The sequence below is a fragment of the Tamandua tetradactyla genome, chromosome 19 (assembly GCF_023851605.1).
Source record: "Tamandua tetradactyla isolate mTamTet1 chromosome 19, mTamTet1.pri, whole genome shotgun sequence".
NCBI classification, from domain to species: Eukaryota; Metazoa; Chordata; class Mammalia; order Pilosa; family Myrmecophagidae; genus Tamandua; species Tamandua tetradactyla.
In genome coordinates, this window is record NC_135345.1 from 12,925,796 (window position 1) to 12,941,501 (window position 15,706).

General features: G+C 38.0%; 1 pseudogene; it reads right to left on the reverse strand.

Moving 5' to 3' along the window:
• Positions 1 to 1,385: 1,385 nt before the first annotated feature.
• On the reverse strand, positions 1,386 to 1,722 carry LOC143663478 (26S proteasome complex subunit SEM1 pseudogene; annotated as a pseudogene).
• Between the last annotated feature and the right edge of the window lie 13,984 nt (positions 1,723 to 15,706).

The following is a 15,706-nucleotide window of genomic DNA, read 5'->3' on the forward strand; positions in this document are numbered from 1 at the left end:
AACTGCAAAACCCTATAAGGATAATTTTTTTCAGCTGCCTGACCAGTTTCACTTCTTACCTCTGATGTGCTTCATCATCCTGAGGCCAAATACCCAATCTCAAGTACCCAACCCTTAACAAAAGAAAATCACCTAAACTAATTTTGATACTTAGCTAAGGCAAAAACACTGGATACATAGAAATAAACTATTAAAAGCTTTGCCCAATTCCTAAGGGGTTTTCAAATTGTATCTCACTAATTTTAATTAAAGTCACAAGAGTGGCCATCACTCTGGGCATTGATCTGATACTGTCAAGATGAGGTCTAACAATGACCCCTTAACACTGACCAAAATACTGAGAAAATACACATTAAAATATTTCTTAACATGTTACGTTAACATGGTTGCCTGTGTGTCAGTGTCCGATTGCAAAAATTCACTTGTATGTAGGATACTCATACTTTCCAAAAAGTTCTCTCATGTCTCTTATTCCATTTAATCCAGGAGTTAAAGTTTGTCTTTGAAAGATAAAACTTGTTCATGTTCACAATCATTTCAAGACATAACAAATTACATTTCAGATCCCCGACTCTCATTTTGATGTCTATATTACATTTTTAGTAAATTTTGCATTTTATATTACTCAAAAGTACTGATGAGTCTATTCAATAAGTAACATTCAAGGTGGAAAAATATTCCTAATGAAAACTATGTAAGCTCCATCCTAGCACACTAAACTAAATCTTCTACTCACAAAAGTAGATGTGGCAACAGAAATCACTTTACAAAAAATTGTGCTAAAGGAATCTGCTATGAGGTACCTGAAAAATGTGCACATTGATAAAGTATCTCAAGCCCACTTCCACTATTTAATGAAGATCACTGCTCTTACAACTGTGGTGAAAATAATCTAGAGTTTAAGTACTAATAATATTTTATCAACTATAAATATTATTAATGGCACAGGAAGTAAGTAAATTGCAGCAATTTAAAATTATTTATATTTTAAAACACAGGTTTTGAAGGGTCACCTTTGAAATATCAGTAAATGTTGCTTAAGTTATCAAAATATAGACATAGTTAAGCTTTAACATGCTATAAAAGAAATGCCTTATAGTTTACGAAAAGTACTGAATTGGAAAGCAGATTAATTCTAGCCTCAGATCATTTCATCTCTCCGAGCTTCAGTTAACATTAAAACAAAAGTTTCATACTATGAAATTTTACTATTTTATATAATAAGATTCTGAAAAATCATATTATGAGAAAATTAATGATTAGAGGCAAAAGATATTTTTGAGACAAACCAAGATTAGATCAAAACATTTATTTTTTGTTACAAAACCAAAAATAAACTCAATCTGAAAATGAAATAAACATTTTTATTTTTTTCAAGTGTTCCATCCTGGGTTTTCTGTCCTAGATTTTAGTAAACAGTTCAAATTTAAGTTGTTTAACACTTCTGGATGCTATGAAGTCTCCATTTTATAACCATGTTTCTCTAATTCAGCTCGTAACTGATTGGAGAAGTTATCCTCTACATTGTCATCATCCCAGTTATCCTCCCAGACATGGGCATCTTCATCTTCATCTAAACCAGCCCAGTCTTCAGCAGGGAACTCCTTGAACTCGTCGTCCTCCTCCAGGAGTCCCAAATCTACCGGCTGTTTTTTCTCTGACATCACGACTCTCCGCACCCAAAACGAGGCCAGAAAGGAGAAAGGAAGCCTCACTCTTCCTTACAGCCACCATACATATTTTAACATGTATTAGGAAAAAACAGAACTAGCACATCAAACTTATGGTTTCATTGATATTGCTTAGCATGAGGCAAAATTTAGTTAAATAAAATAAATGGGCTTATTTAAAAAGGAAAATAATAAATAAATAAATGTACAGATGGTACAGGAACACAGCAAACATGATTAATATTTGGGAAATGGGTAAAATGACCTCCAGGATCCAACGTTCTAGCATTCCTCCTCTTCGTCTTTTCTGCTGTGGTCATGTTCTCCCCAGGAAAGAGGACGTTACAGCGTGTATTTTCAGATTCAAAACAGCTGCCCTGACACGCATGGGGTCTGCTCTCACTGCGTACTCTCAGCCCTCCCCAGCGGAGAGCTCTGTTTTGTCAGGGGGCAGCTCTGTTTTCCCACCTCTAGTCTCTGATTAGGTACATGAAACTGGCAGGAAAGCAAACCAAAATGAAAGCAAGAAAAACAAGGCTCTGCAGAGAGTGCATATCTGCTCTCTGCCTGAGAATAGAGAAGGCCTGCTCTGCTCCGTTGCCAGAATACCTGATGCGCTCGTGTTTGAAAAAGCAAATCAGAATTAGCACCCAGTGAACTGTTAGTCTTACAGACTGTTGACTCTGTCTTGCTCCTTTTTAACATCAGACATCAACTTATTTTTATTTACTTCTAGGTGTGAAGTAATTTCCTATTTTTCTGTTCTTAACTCACTCCTAGTGGGATAATGGAGGTCTATTTTCCTTGTTTTGGATTCTGGAGGATTAGTCCATAATTGTTAAGGGAAGACACTGAGTGTTGCCTGCCTATGCTATAATGTGAGACAAGCACCGGGTGTTCATGTTTGATGAACGATATCAGTTCTTGGGCATAGAGGCAGATAGGCCTGGGTTTCAACCTAGAATAGCCACCTTCAGTCTATGGACTGGAGTTCCTTATTTAAATATGCCTAGTGCTCCTTACTTAAATACATTTGGGTCTCACTTTCTTTGATTGTTTAACAGGAACTATGCTTCTCTCATGGGAATTTTGTAAGGATTTAAACAGATAACCATATTTTTAAATAAAACCCAGCCTGAGTGTGTTGCTTTTCAGTGCTAAATAAATATTAGTTCTTTTTTCCTTTCTATGCGTTCTATAAATCCTTAAACTAAGTGCTACAGAAAAGGCAAAGTGATTCTTGAGTCATTGAGTGTATCTCCAGATCATGCAGGCTTGGTTCTTGGCTTTGTATTGGGGATGTCACATCTCAGTGAACAGTGAGATCAGAGTCTCTCTCCCTGAGCTCAGATCCCCCTTTTACACCAAATACTTTTTTCTTGGCACAGGCAGGCTCTGGGAATTGAACTTGGGTCTCTGGCATGGCCGATGCGAATTCTGCCACTGAGCCACCATTCCACTGCCCAAATACCAAATACTTTTAATGTTCCCTGAAGTATCTTGAAATGAAGTTCACAGATATTGCAACCTGCCTATACACATATTTTCCATTTAATCAATATGTGTGGCATAAGCCTAAAATTAAGGCCAAGTGTTACGTGCTGTCTTGACATCTGATAGAACTGGTAGGGCCTCAAATGGACTGACCACAAGTTCCCCTCCCCATTCCTCTCCTGTGGTTATCATCCCCTTGCTGAATAACTCTCTGTATCAGGTAGAACAGGCATAGTTCCTGCTTATCCCTGAGTGGCAGACCCCAGTTCTATTGGAGTCCATAGAATTATTCAAGCAACCAAATCACATCCTTCTTCGTGAACCAAGGGCACCCCACCTCCCTGTTATGGCCAAACCTACCTCCTATAGTCCCTGGTTTTCCACTTTGTTCCCGAGGGCAGCCCCCATGTGACCTTGCAGGGTGGGCAGTATCATCCTCCCCCAGGCTGTGAATGGATGTGACTAATAAACTGCTGTCTATCTCATCTGACCAGTGTTGGGCCTTCCCATAACTCTCAAGTGGGACTCCATCCCTCACCAACAAAGTAAATAGTTGGACATTAAAACAGTATGGTGTCCTAACCATGCTGCAAAAGAAAAATAAAAGGAAAGCAGTCCATAGTAAAGTAATGACTATTGCAATATAAAGATGCCTGGGGACTACAACATTAGAAGACACAATGAAATACACAGAAACTTGCAACTCTACACACAATCAGCAACAAACGCAGAATGAGAAAGTTGCAATGTTCTGCTAGTTTATATATATATCATGATTTGCATTGTTGTCAGTGGTTTGATATTCCAGATGACAACCAATTCTTGGTAAACCTTCCAATAAAATCGAGCACAATCTTCCCTCAATTGACCACTTGGTAGCTTCTGTGGAAAACATACTGTATATTAAAACTGTTTAAGAATGTTGTGTTTTTATATGTAAAATGGAGTTGGGGATCTCGGTTCCGACAACTTGATCAAGTACATGAATGTGTTGTGAGATATATGGGACATGAAGGGACCTCTTCATTGCCCAGACCAAGCATCTGATTATTGGGGTATCTATTCTCCTTGATCCTCAACTATGAAATGCCAGTGATACCATCTCATCATAGTGCCAACCACCCCCCCCCCAAATTTCCAAAACACCCTGGGGAAGGTACTAACTCAACTCCCTCATTTTACAAATGCAGGAGTATCCTTGGGAAGGGAATAATTTTTCCCTGGATCACGTAGGGAGTTAGAGGAAAGTATGGGCCAGAACCACAGTCTCCTGGCTCCTTAGTTTAAATCAGAATTCTGTCTACCACACCGTTTGTAGTTGGGGCTTAGAGTCAGATAGATTTGGGTTCAAATTCTTGCCCTGGATGTTAGACAAATTGCTTAATCTTTCTGAGCCTCTATTTCATTATTTGCGATATTGAGTCCAAAAATATGCCTTTCCCTGTAAGAATTGCAGTGAGATTAATTAGGATTGTGACTATAAATTCCTGGCACACATTGGAGCTCTCGATACTGTTTATTTACATTGTTTATTTCCCTTTTATACTCATTTACTTAAGTAAACGAGTAAATCAGAAAACGCCTTATCATATTCCCTGAGAATTCCATTTGAGCATTTTTCTACAGAGAAGCATCTTTTTATTTCTATCATTTGTTTCTAATGCTGAAAACAGCCCTTTCCTGGGCAAACTGGCTCTTCCCTCTTTTGGCCACACTCAAGGAAAAAATGATTTGGGCTGAGTAACTCAAAGAACCCCATCACTTCGGCTTTTACTTTTAGAAAAAGAAAGAAAGGAGGAGGTTTGGGGTTGTGATTTGGTTGGCAAAGGAGGAAAGATGTCATTTTTCTGAGCAAGTGGGCTCAGAAATTTCTGCAAATGGGCTGCATTTTTATTCCATTCTATCAACACCCCTTGAGGTGGGAATTGTTTGCTGTTACCTCCATTTTACAGATGAGGAAGTGGGAACACAGCTGTTAAGGTTCTTCATCAAGGCCACACAGGGCCAGGAAAGAAATCAGGGTTTTAAAGGCATTACCTTGGTTTGAATCCTTTCCAAAGAAAACTCTGAGACAGGGGTGTGTATTTGGGAGGTGTATCTGTTATCAGTTTATTGCTTCTCAGCTCTGATGCAAACATCAGTGTATGTTCTGTGATAAAGGAATTCTTTTATATAATTCTACTTTAAAGTGAGCATGGTGTTAATTAAGTTTTCTCAGTAGAGGGTGCTGGAAGGACTGTGCCCCTTGTCTGTTCAGACCAGTACAAGGAGGTGTGGGTGTTAGCACATTCAGTGGAATCTGCCCCAAACACCAGCCATAATGAAGCACATTGGCAGCCTGGAACTGGTAATACCTTTCACAACCCAGTGGACATGGAAACCAGAACCTCTAGCACAACTGCTGGTGCTCAGACCCCACTCTACCCCCTTGCCACTGGTTGCAGACCACTTGCTCTCCTTTGCCTGCCTCTTGTAGAAATCTAGGCACCCTCGGCAAGTTTTCACCCAGTCTGTGTGCAACCAACCTTGGCTTGGGCTTCCTTAAATGAGTTGCTGTTCCTGCGGCATGGCCCTGTGCAGGCTGCATGCCCCAAATGGCTCCAATCCCCAATGGCTCCTGGGCTCCTCAGCTCGCCTGCGCCACCGGTTGCTAATTGCCTGCCCCCCTGCATGCACTCTGGAGGATCTTCAGATTGGCTCTAGCCTGGCCACAGCCGCAGACTTTTCTGCTATCCAGTGGGCAGAACAAGAGCTTCTTCAGGGAGGTCTGAATCCCTCCCAGTGTGCCCTTCTTCCATACTCTCTGTTGGCCCTAGAATACTTTTGAGTTTCTTTTATCTTTCAATCACTTTTTTTAAATGATTTTTTATTTGAAATATAACACATACGAAAAACCAATAAATTTCAAAATACATTGTAAAAAAGTAGTTACAGAACAGATTTCAGAGTTTGTTATGGGTTGCAGTTCCACAAGTTTAAGTTTTTCCTTCTAGCTGCCCCAAGACACTCGAGACTGAAAGAAATATCAATATAATGATTCGGCAGTCATCCTCATTTGTTAAATCCTATCTTCTCTGTCATAATTCCTCCTTCTCCTTTGATCCTTCTTCCCAATCTTTAGGGGTATTTGGGCTATGCCCTGTCTGATTTTTTTCAAGCTGGAAAGGGGTGTCGATAATATGGGACAGGGGGATGGAACTATTTGGTGTTCTTGGAGATGCTGGCTTTTCTCAATTTCAGGATTTATCAGGGCTAGGAGCCCATCTGGAGGTTGTAGGTTTCTGGAAAGTAAACTTAGGTGTGAAATTTTTGTAGACACTTGGATAAAGCCCGAGGTGCTCTTTAGGGTTGACAGGAATGGTTTTAGTTGGGGTTTAGCAAACCCCGGTAATTAGCAATATCTAGCTGTAACTAGTGTTAAGAGTGGCCTCCAGAATAGCCTCTTGACTCTATTTGAACCCTCTTAGCCACCGATATCTTATTTTGTTACCTTTCTTTTCCCCCTTTTGATCAAGAAGGTGTTGTTGATCCCATGGTGCCAGGGCCACATTCCTCCCTGGGAGTCATGTTCCATGTTGCCAGGGAGACTTCCACCCTTGGATGTCACATCCTACATAGAGGGGAAGGTAATGATTTTCCTTGTAGAGTTGGGCTTAGAGAGAGAAAGGCCACATCTGAGCAATGAAAGAGGTTTCCTGGAAGTAACTCTTAGGCATAACTATAGATAGGAATAGCCTCTCTACTATAGAAATAAGCTTCACAAGCACAAACCTCATGATCAAGGACTTGGCCTATTGACTTGGGGGTCCCTAATATTTAAGACAGTATCATGGGTTTTGCGGGTGGTAAACTTTAATCGTTCCATATTTTTTCTCCCATCCCTCAAGGGACTTTGCCAATCCTTTTTAATTATCTGCCCAACATATTCTGGGATGTATCCAAGTATTATATGGAGCTGTACAGAATTACAAGCCCTCATTCTCATTCTGAGCTCCATGTGTTTGGGTTGTTTAAATGAGCTATCCAGACAGGTTCTACAGAGAATTTAGGTTTTGGACAAAATAAACCTCTCTTCCTTTGGTTTCATACAATAGGTGAAGTTCTAACTACCAGCAATGTCATCCCTACCCCTGTATTCTTATTTACCTTAGTCTTGACCCAATCCACTTCATTCTTTCTAATTAAAGTCTGATGTCTTTTTCAGTTTCTTTAATGGTTGTTGTACATAGCAATGCTGACTTTCAGAGTTGCAGAGCTCCAACTCTGAGTCTCAGGTGTCACATAGGTAGCTAAAGTTCTAGGGAGATACCAAGTTATACGTATATAGCACAGCCTCTCAAAACCTAGAAATAAATTTACAGTTTCATACTGAATGTGACTGCTATAAGGGCTTACAATGTAGGCTCCAATTTTCTTCTAAGTATTTTTTAATTAATTTATTTTTATTTATGATACATAACCACATACAAACACATTCTTGTCATATGATCATTCTGTTATTGTTATATAATCAATAACTCACACTATCATCACATAGTTGTATATTCATCATCATGATTATTTCTGAGAACATCTGTGTTAATTCAGAAAAAGCAATACAAAGAAAACAGAAAAAAATTTATACATACCATACCCCTTACCCCTCCCCTTCACTGATCACTAGCATTTCAATCTACTAAATTTATTTTAACATTTGTTCCCCCTATGATTTATTTATTTTTAATCCATATGTTTTACTTGTCCATCGATAAAGTAGACAAAAGGAGCATCAGACACAAGGCTGTCACAATGACACAGTCACACTGCGACAGCCATATCATCATACAATTATCTTCAAGAAACATGGCCACCAGAGCACAGCTTCATTTTTTCAGGCAGTTCCCTCCAGCCTCTCCATTACACCTTAACTAAGCAGGTGATATCTATTTAATGTGTAAGACTAACCTCCAGGATAACCTCTCGACTCTGTTTGGAATCTCTCAGCCACTGACGCTTTATTTTGTCTCATTTTGCTCTTTCCCCTTTTGGTCGAGAAGATTTTTTCAATCTCTTGATGCTGAGTTCCAGCTCATTCTAGGATTTCTGTCCCATGTTGCCAGGAAAGTTCACTCCCCTGGGAGTCATGTCCCACATAAAGAAGGGGAGGGCAGTGAGTTTGCTTGCTGTGTTGGCTGAGAGTGAGAGAGGCCACATCTGAGCAACAGAGGAGTTTTCTATTGGGGATGATTCTTAGGCCTAATTTTAAGTAGGCTTAGCCTATTCTTTGCGGGATTAAGTTTCATATGAACAAACCCCAAGATTGGAGGCTCGGCCTATTGTTTTGGCTGTCCCCACTGCCTGTGAGAATATCAAGAATTCTCCAGTTGGGGAAGTTGAATTTTCCCCTTTCTCACTGTTACCTCAGGGGACTCACAAATACTTCCCTATTCACTGTTCAAATCACTCTGGGATTCGTCTGGGCATCACTCTGGACAAACCTACAAAATCTCACTCCCTATGCAAGGTTGCAAATACTATGGTGTTTGATTAAGCTGTCTGCTTAAGTTATATTAGGAAATGCACTAGTCAAAATATAAATTTTGTACCAGATAAACATTTTTTGCTTGTCTTACACATACGTTAAAGTTCTAAAATATTAATTACCATCTATTTTCAACACCCTGCATTATTGACATTACTTTGTTCTTCCTCATGCAGAAACATTTTTAAATTTCCACATTTAGTCACTATTATTATACACTCTAGGCATTCCTAGATTATACCATCTCAGTCTTTATTGTCTATCTTTCCTTCTGATTTCATTTGTGCCTCCAGGCCTCCTCCCTCTATCATTCTCACATTCAGCTTCATCAGTGTTCTAACATTATTGTATTACAGTTAGGTAGTATTGTGCTCTCCATTTATGAATTTTTACAATCAGTCCTGTTGCACAATCTGTATCCCTTCAGCTCCAATTACCCAATATCTACCCTATTTCTATCTTCTGATGGTTTCTGTTACCAACTGAAATTCTCCAAGTTCATTTGCTAATGTCAGTTCATATCAGTGAGACCACACAGTATTTGTCCTTTTGTTTCTGGCTAATCTCACTTGGCATAATGTCCCCAAGGTCCATCCATGTTGTTACATACTTCATAACTTTATTCTGCCTTACAGCTGCATAATATTCCATCGTATGTATATACCACAGTTTGTTTAGCCACCCGTCTGTTGATGGATATTTTGGCTGTTTCCATCTCTTGGCAATTGTAAATAATGCTGCTATAAACATTGGTGTGCAAATGTCCATTTGTGTTCTTGCCCTCACATCCTCTGAGTGGATACCTAGCAATGGTATTGCCAGATCATATGACAGTTCTATTCTTAGCTTCCTAAGGAACCGCAACACTGCCTTCCACAGTGGCTGTACCATTTGACATTCCCACCAACAATGGATAAGTGTGCCTCTTTCTCCACATTCTCTCCAGCACTTATCATTTTCTGTTTTATTGATAATGGCAATTCTGGTGGGTGTGAGATGATATCTCATTGTGATTTTGATTTGCATTTCCCTAACAGCCAGGGAAGTTGAGCATCTTTTCATGTGCATTTTGGCCATCTGTATTTCCTCTTCTGAGAAGTGTCTGTTCAAGTCTTTTGCCCATTTTGTAATTGGGTTGTCTGTCTTTTTGTTGTTGAGTTGAACAATCTATATATTCTGGATACTAGACCTTTATCTGATATATCAGTTGCAAATATTGTCTCCCGTTGTGTAGGCTGTCTTTTTACTTTCTTGACAAAGTTCTTTGATACACAAAAGCATTTAATTTTGAGGAGTTCCCATTTCTTTCTTTCTTTCTTTAACGCTCGTGCTTTGGGTGTAAGGTCTAGGAAACCGGCTTCTATTATAAGATTGATAAGATATTTTCCTACATTTTCTTCTAAAAGTTTTATGGTCTTAGATCTAATGATTAGGTTTTTAATACATTTTGAGTTAATTTTTGTATAGAGTGTGAGATATGGATCCTCTTTCATTCTTTTGCATATGGATATCCAATTCTCTAGGCCCCATTTATTGAAGAGACTGTTCTGTCCCAGGTGAGTTGGCTTGACTGCCTTATCAAAGATCAATTGTCCGTAGATGAGAGGGCCTATATCTGAACACTCTATTCTAGTACATTGGTCAGTATATCTATCTTTATGCCAGTACCATGCTGTTTTGACCACTGTAGCTTTATAATACACCTTAAAGTCAGGTAGCATGAGACCTCCAATTTCATTTTTCTTTCTCAGGATATTTTTAGCTTTTTGGGGCACCCTGCCCCTCCAGATAAATTTGGTTATTGGTTTTTCCATTTCTGAAAAGTAAGTTTTTGGGATTTTAATTGGTATTGCATTGAATCTGTAAATCAATTTAGGTAGAACTGACATCTTAACTATGTTTAGTCTTTCAATCCATGAACACGGTTTGCCCTTCCATTTATTTAGGTCTTCTGTGATTTCTTTTGACAATTTCTTGTAGTTTCCTTTATATAGATCTTTTGTATCTTTAGTTAAATTTATTCCTAAATATTTTATTCTTTTGGTTGCAATTGTAAATGGAATTTTTTTCTTGATTTCCCCCTCAGATTGTTCATTACTAGTGTATAGAAACACTACAGATTTTTGAGTGTTGATTTTGTAACCTGCCACTTTGCTGTACTCATTTATTAGCTCTAGTGGTTTTGCTGTGGATTTTTAAGGGTTTTCAACATGTAGAATCATATCATCTTCAAATAGTGAGAGCTTTACTACTTCGTTTCCAATTTTGATGCCTTGTGTTTCTTTTTCTTGTCTAATTGCTCTGGCTAGAACTCCCAATACAATGTTGAATAACAGTGGTGATAGTGGATATCCTTGTCTTGTTCCTGATCTTAGGAGAAAAGTTTTCAGTTTTTCCCTGTTGAGGATGATGTTAGCTGTGGGTTTTTCATATATTCCCTTTATTATGTTGAGGAAGTTCCCTTCTAGTCCTAGTCTTTGAAGTGTTTTCAATAGGAAAGGATGTTGAATTTTGTCGAATGCCTTTTCTGCATCAATTGAGATGATCATGTGATTTTTCTGCTTTGATTTGTTGATATGGTGCATTATATTAATTGATTTTTTTATGTTGAACCATCTTTGCATACCTGAGATGAATTCTACTTGGTCATGGTGTATAATTTTTTTAATGTGCTGCTGAATTCGATTTGCAAGAATTTTGTTGAGGATTTTTGCATTGATATTTATAAGAGAGATTGGTCTGTTGTTTTCTGTTCTTGTAATATCTTTGTCTGGCTTTGGTATGAGGGTGATGTTGGCTTCATAGAATGAGTGAGGTAGCTCTCCCTCCTCTTCAATTTTTTTGAAGAGTTTGAGCAGGATTGGTACTAATTCATTCTTGAATGTTTGATAGAATTCACATGTGAAGCCATCTGGTCCTGGCCTTTTCGTTTTGAGTAGCTTCTTAATGACTGATTCAATTTCTTTACTTGTGATTGGTTTGTTGAAGTCATCTATTCCTCTCAAGTCAATGTTGGTTGTTCATGCCTTTCTAGGAAGTTGTCCATTTCATCTACATTGTTGAATTTATTAGCATAAAGTTGTTCATAGTACTCTCTCATTACCTCCTTTATTTCTGTGGGGTTGCGGTTATGTCTTCTCTTCCATTTCTGATTTCATTTATTTGCATCATCTCTCTTCTTACTTTTGTCAACCTTGCTACGGGTCCATCAATCTTATTTATTTTCTCATAGAACCAACTTCTGGTTTTGTTGTTTTTCTCAATTGTTTTCATGTTCTCAATTTCATGTATTTCTGCTCTAATCTTCATTATTTCTTTCCTTTTGCTTGCTTTGGGGTTAATTTGCTGTTCTTTCTTTAGTTCTTCCAAGTGGACAATTAATTCCTCGATTTTGCTCTTTCTTCTATTTTGATACAGGCATTTTTAGGGCAATGAATTTCCCTCATAGCACTGCTTTTGCTGCATCCCACACATTTTGATATGTTGTGTTTTCATTTTCATTTGCCTCGAGATATTTATTGATTTCTCTTGTAATTTCTTCCTTGACCCAGTGGTTGTTTAAGAGTGTGTTGTTGAGTCTCCGTATATTTGTGAGTTTTCTGGCACTCTGCCTATTATTGATTTCCAGCTTCATTCCTTTATGATCTGAGAAAGTGTTTTGTATGATTCCAATCTTTTTAAATTTATTGAGACTTGTTTTGTGCCCCAGCATATTGTCTATCCTTGAGAATGATTCATAAGCACTTGAGAAAAAGGTGTATCCTGCTATTGTGGGGTGTAATGTTCTATATATGTCTGTTAAGTCTAGCTCATTTATTGTATTATTCAAATTCTCTGTTTCTCTATTGATCCTCTGTCTAGATGTTCTGTCCATTGATGAGAGTGGGGAATTGAAGTCTCCAACTATTATGGTAGATGTGTCTATTTCTCTTTTCAGTGTTTGTCTCATGTATTTTGGAGCATTCTGGATTGGTGCATAAAAATTTATGATTGTTATGTTTTCTTAAGTATTTTTTAAGAGACCATACAATATTTGTACTTTTGTTTTTCAAGTCTCATTTTGTACCACATAATGTCCCCAAGGTTCATTCACCTGGTTGCATGCCTCACAACATTGTTTCTTTCTGTAGCCGCACAATATCCCATCATATGTATGCACCCCAGTTCACCATTCTGCTTCTCAGTCAATGTGTCCTTCTGCCACCTCCTTCCATTGGGCGTCATGTACAATGTGCACAGTCAACAACACATGTCTCACACTATCCACACAGTCATCAACACTCTCAATCTTAAACAATTTTCATTGCTCCTAAGGAAAAAGTAACTTATAAACACAGTCTCACCAGAAAATCCAAACCTACCCTTAAAGCTTGTTCTTCCATCTCAATTATTTACCTCTGGTATTGCTGTGGCACTGTTAATATCTTCCTGTTAAATATAGACCATAGCCTGCAGTAATATTTCCCCCCATATCCCTCTATTATTTATTCTTTTTATATGATTCATACCTTTGAAGTAGTTAATGCAAGCATTTATTTGTAGTGTTAATTGGTGGGATACATGAGTCTACACAATGCTTTTCAATCATGTTCACCTTCAATATGGCAATATTACTTATAGGCCCACTAGCGAACTACCTTCACTTCTATTCATTCCCTTATATTTAAGTTCAACCTCATTAGCTAACCATTCACCCATCTCTAACTTCCATGTATCTCTAGATCACCTATATTCTATGTTATAAGCCTCTGAGTTTGCCCAAGGTCATAATAGCAAAATTGTACAGTATTTATTCTTTTGCATTTGGCTTATTTCACTCAGCATTATGTCCTCAAGGCTCATCCATGTTGTCATATGCTTCAGGACCTCATTTAGTCTTACTGCTGCAAAGTATTCCGTCATATGTATATACCACATTTTGTTTAGGACTCATCTGTTGATGGACATTTGGATTGTTTTCATCTTTTGGCAATTGTGAATAATACTGAACTTGGTGTGAAAATCCCTGTGTCTCTGCTTTCAGCTATTCTGGGTATATACCAAGTAGTGGTATTGCCAGATCATAGGGCAACTCAATATTTAGATTTCTAAGGAACTGTCAAACTATCTCCCATAGTGGCTGTACCGTTATACATTCCCACTAGCAGTGCATAAGTGTTCCAATTTCTCCGATCCTCTCCAACAGTTATAGTTTCCTGTTTCTTTAATAGCAGCCACTCTTCTTTTTAATGTTTTTTAAATTTTTAATTAATTTTTAAATTAAAAAAAATATGAAAACAAAGAAACACAAACATTCTTAACATATGATCATTCTGTTCTACATATATAATCAGTAATTCACAGTATCATCACATAGTTGCATGTTCATCATCATGATCATTTCCTAGAACATTTGCATCAATTCAGAAAAAGAGACAAAAAGACAACAGAAAATAATTCATACCTACCATATTCCCATCCCTCCCTTTCTTTTTTCTTAAATTTATTTTTTATTTATGATACATAACCACATACAAACACATTCTTATCACATGAGCATTCCATTCTTGTTATATAATCAATAACTCACACTATCATCATATAGTTGTATATTCATCATCATGATTATTTCTTAGAACATCTGCATCAACTCAGAAAAAGCAATAAAAAGAAGACCGAAAAAAATTCATACATACCATACCCCTTACCCCTCCCCTTCACTGATCACTAGCATTTCAATCTACTAAATTTATTTTAACATTTGTTTCCCCTATGATTTATTTATTTTTAATCCATATGTTTTGCCCATCCACCTATAAGGTAGACAAAAGGAACATCAGACACAAGGCTCTTACAACCACACAGTCACACTGCGACAGCCATATCATCATACAATTATCTTCAAGAAACACGACCACCGGAGCACAGCTCCACATTTTCACATAGTTCCCTCCAGCCTCTCTGTTACATCTTGACTAACAAGGTGATATCTATTTAATGTGTAAGAATAACCTCCAGGATAACCTCTCGACTCTGTTTGGAATCTCTCAGCCACTGACGCTTTATTTTGTCTCATTTTGCTCTTCCCCCTTTTGGTCGAGAAGATTTTCTCAATCCCTTGATGCTGAGTTCTAGCTCATTCTAGGATTTCTGTCCCACATTGCCAGGAAGGTCCACACCCCTGGGAGTCAGGTTCCATGTAGAGAGGGAGAAGGCAGTGAGTTTGCTTGCTGTTTTGGCCGAGAGAGAGAGGCCACATCTGAGCAACAGAAGAGGTTCTCTTGGGGGTGACTCTTAGGCCTAATTTTAAGTAGGCTTAGCCTATCCTTTGTGGGGTTAAGTTTCATACGAGCAAACCCCAAGATTGGAGGCAATAGCAGCCATTCTTATAGGTGTGAGGTGGTATCTCATTCTAGTCTTGATCTGCATTTCCCTCACAGCTAATGGAAATGAGCATCTCTTCATGTGCTTTATAGCCATCTGTATTTATTCTTCAGAAAAATGTCTATTCATATCTTTAACATATTTTATAATTGAGTTGTTTGTTCTTTTGTTGTTGAGTTGCATGATTTGTTTAGTATACAAGATATCAAACCTCTATCCAATACATGCTTTCCAAATATTTTCTTCTGTTGTTTGGCTGCCTTTTCACCTTTTTGACAAAGTTTTTTGAGGCACAGAAGCATTTGATTTTGAGGAGGGTCCATTCATCTATTTTTTCTTTTGTTGCTTGTGCTTTGGGTGTAAAGTTTAGGACACTACCTCTGATTACTAGGTCTTGAAGATCTTTCCCTTTATTTTCTTCTAGGAGTCTTATGGGACTGGTCTTTGATACACTTTGAGTTAATTTTTGTATCGGGTGTAAGGTCATTCTATTGGTCATTTAATTCCAGTTCTCCCATGCCCAATTATTGAAGATTGTTCTGTCCCACTTCAGTGGATTTGAGGACCTTGTCAATGATCAATTGGCCATAGATTTGGTGGTCTTTCTCTGCACTCTTGATTCAATTCCAATGACCAATCCTTCTATCTTTGTGCCAGT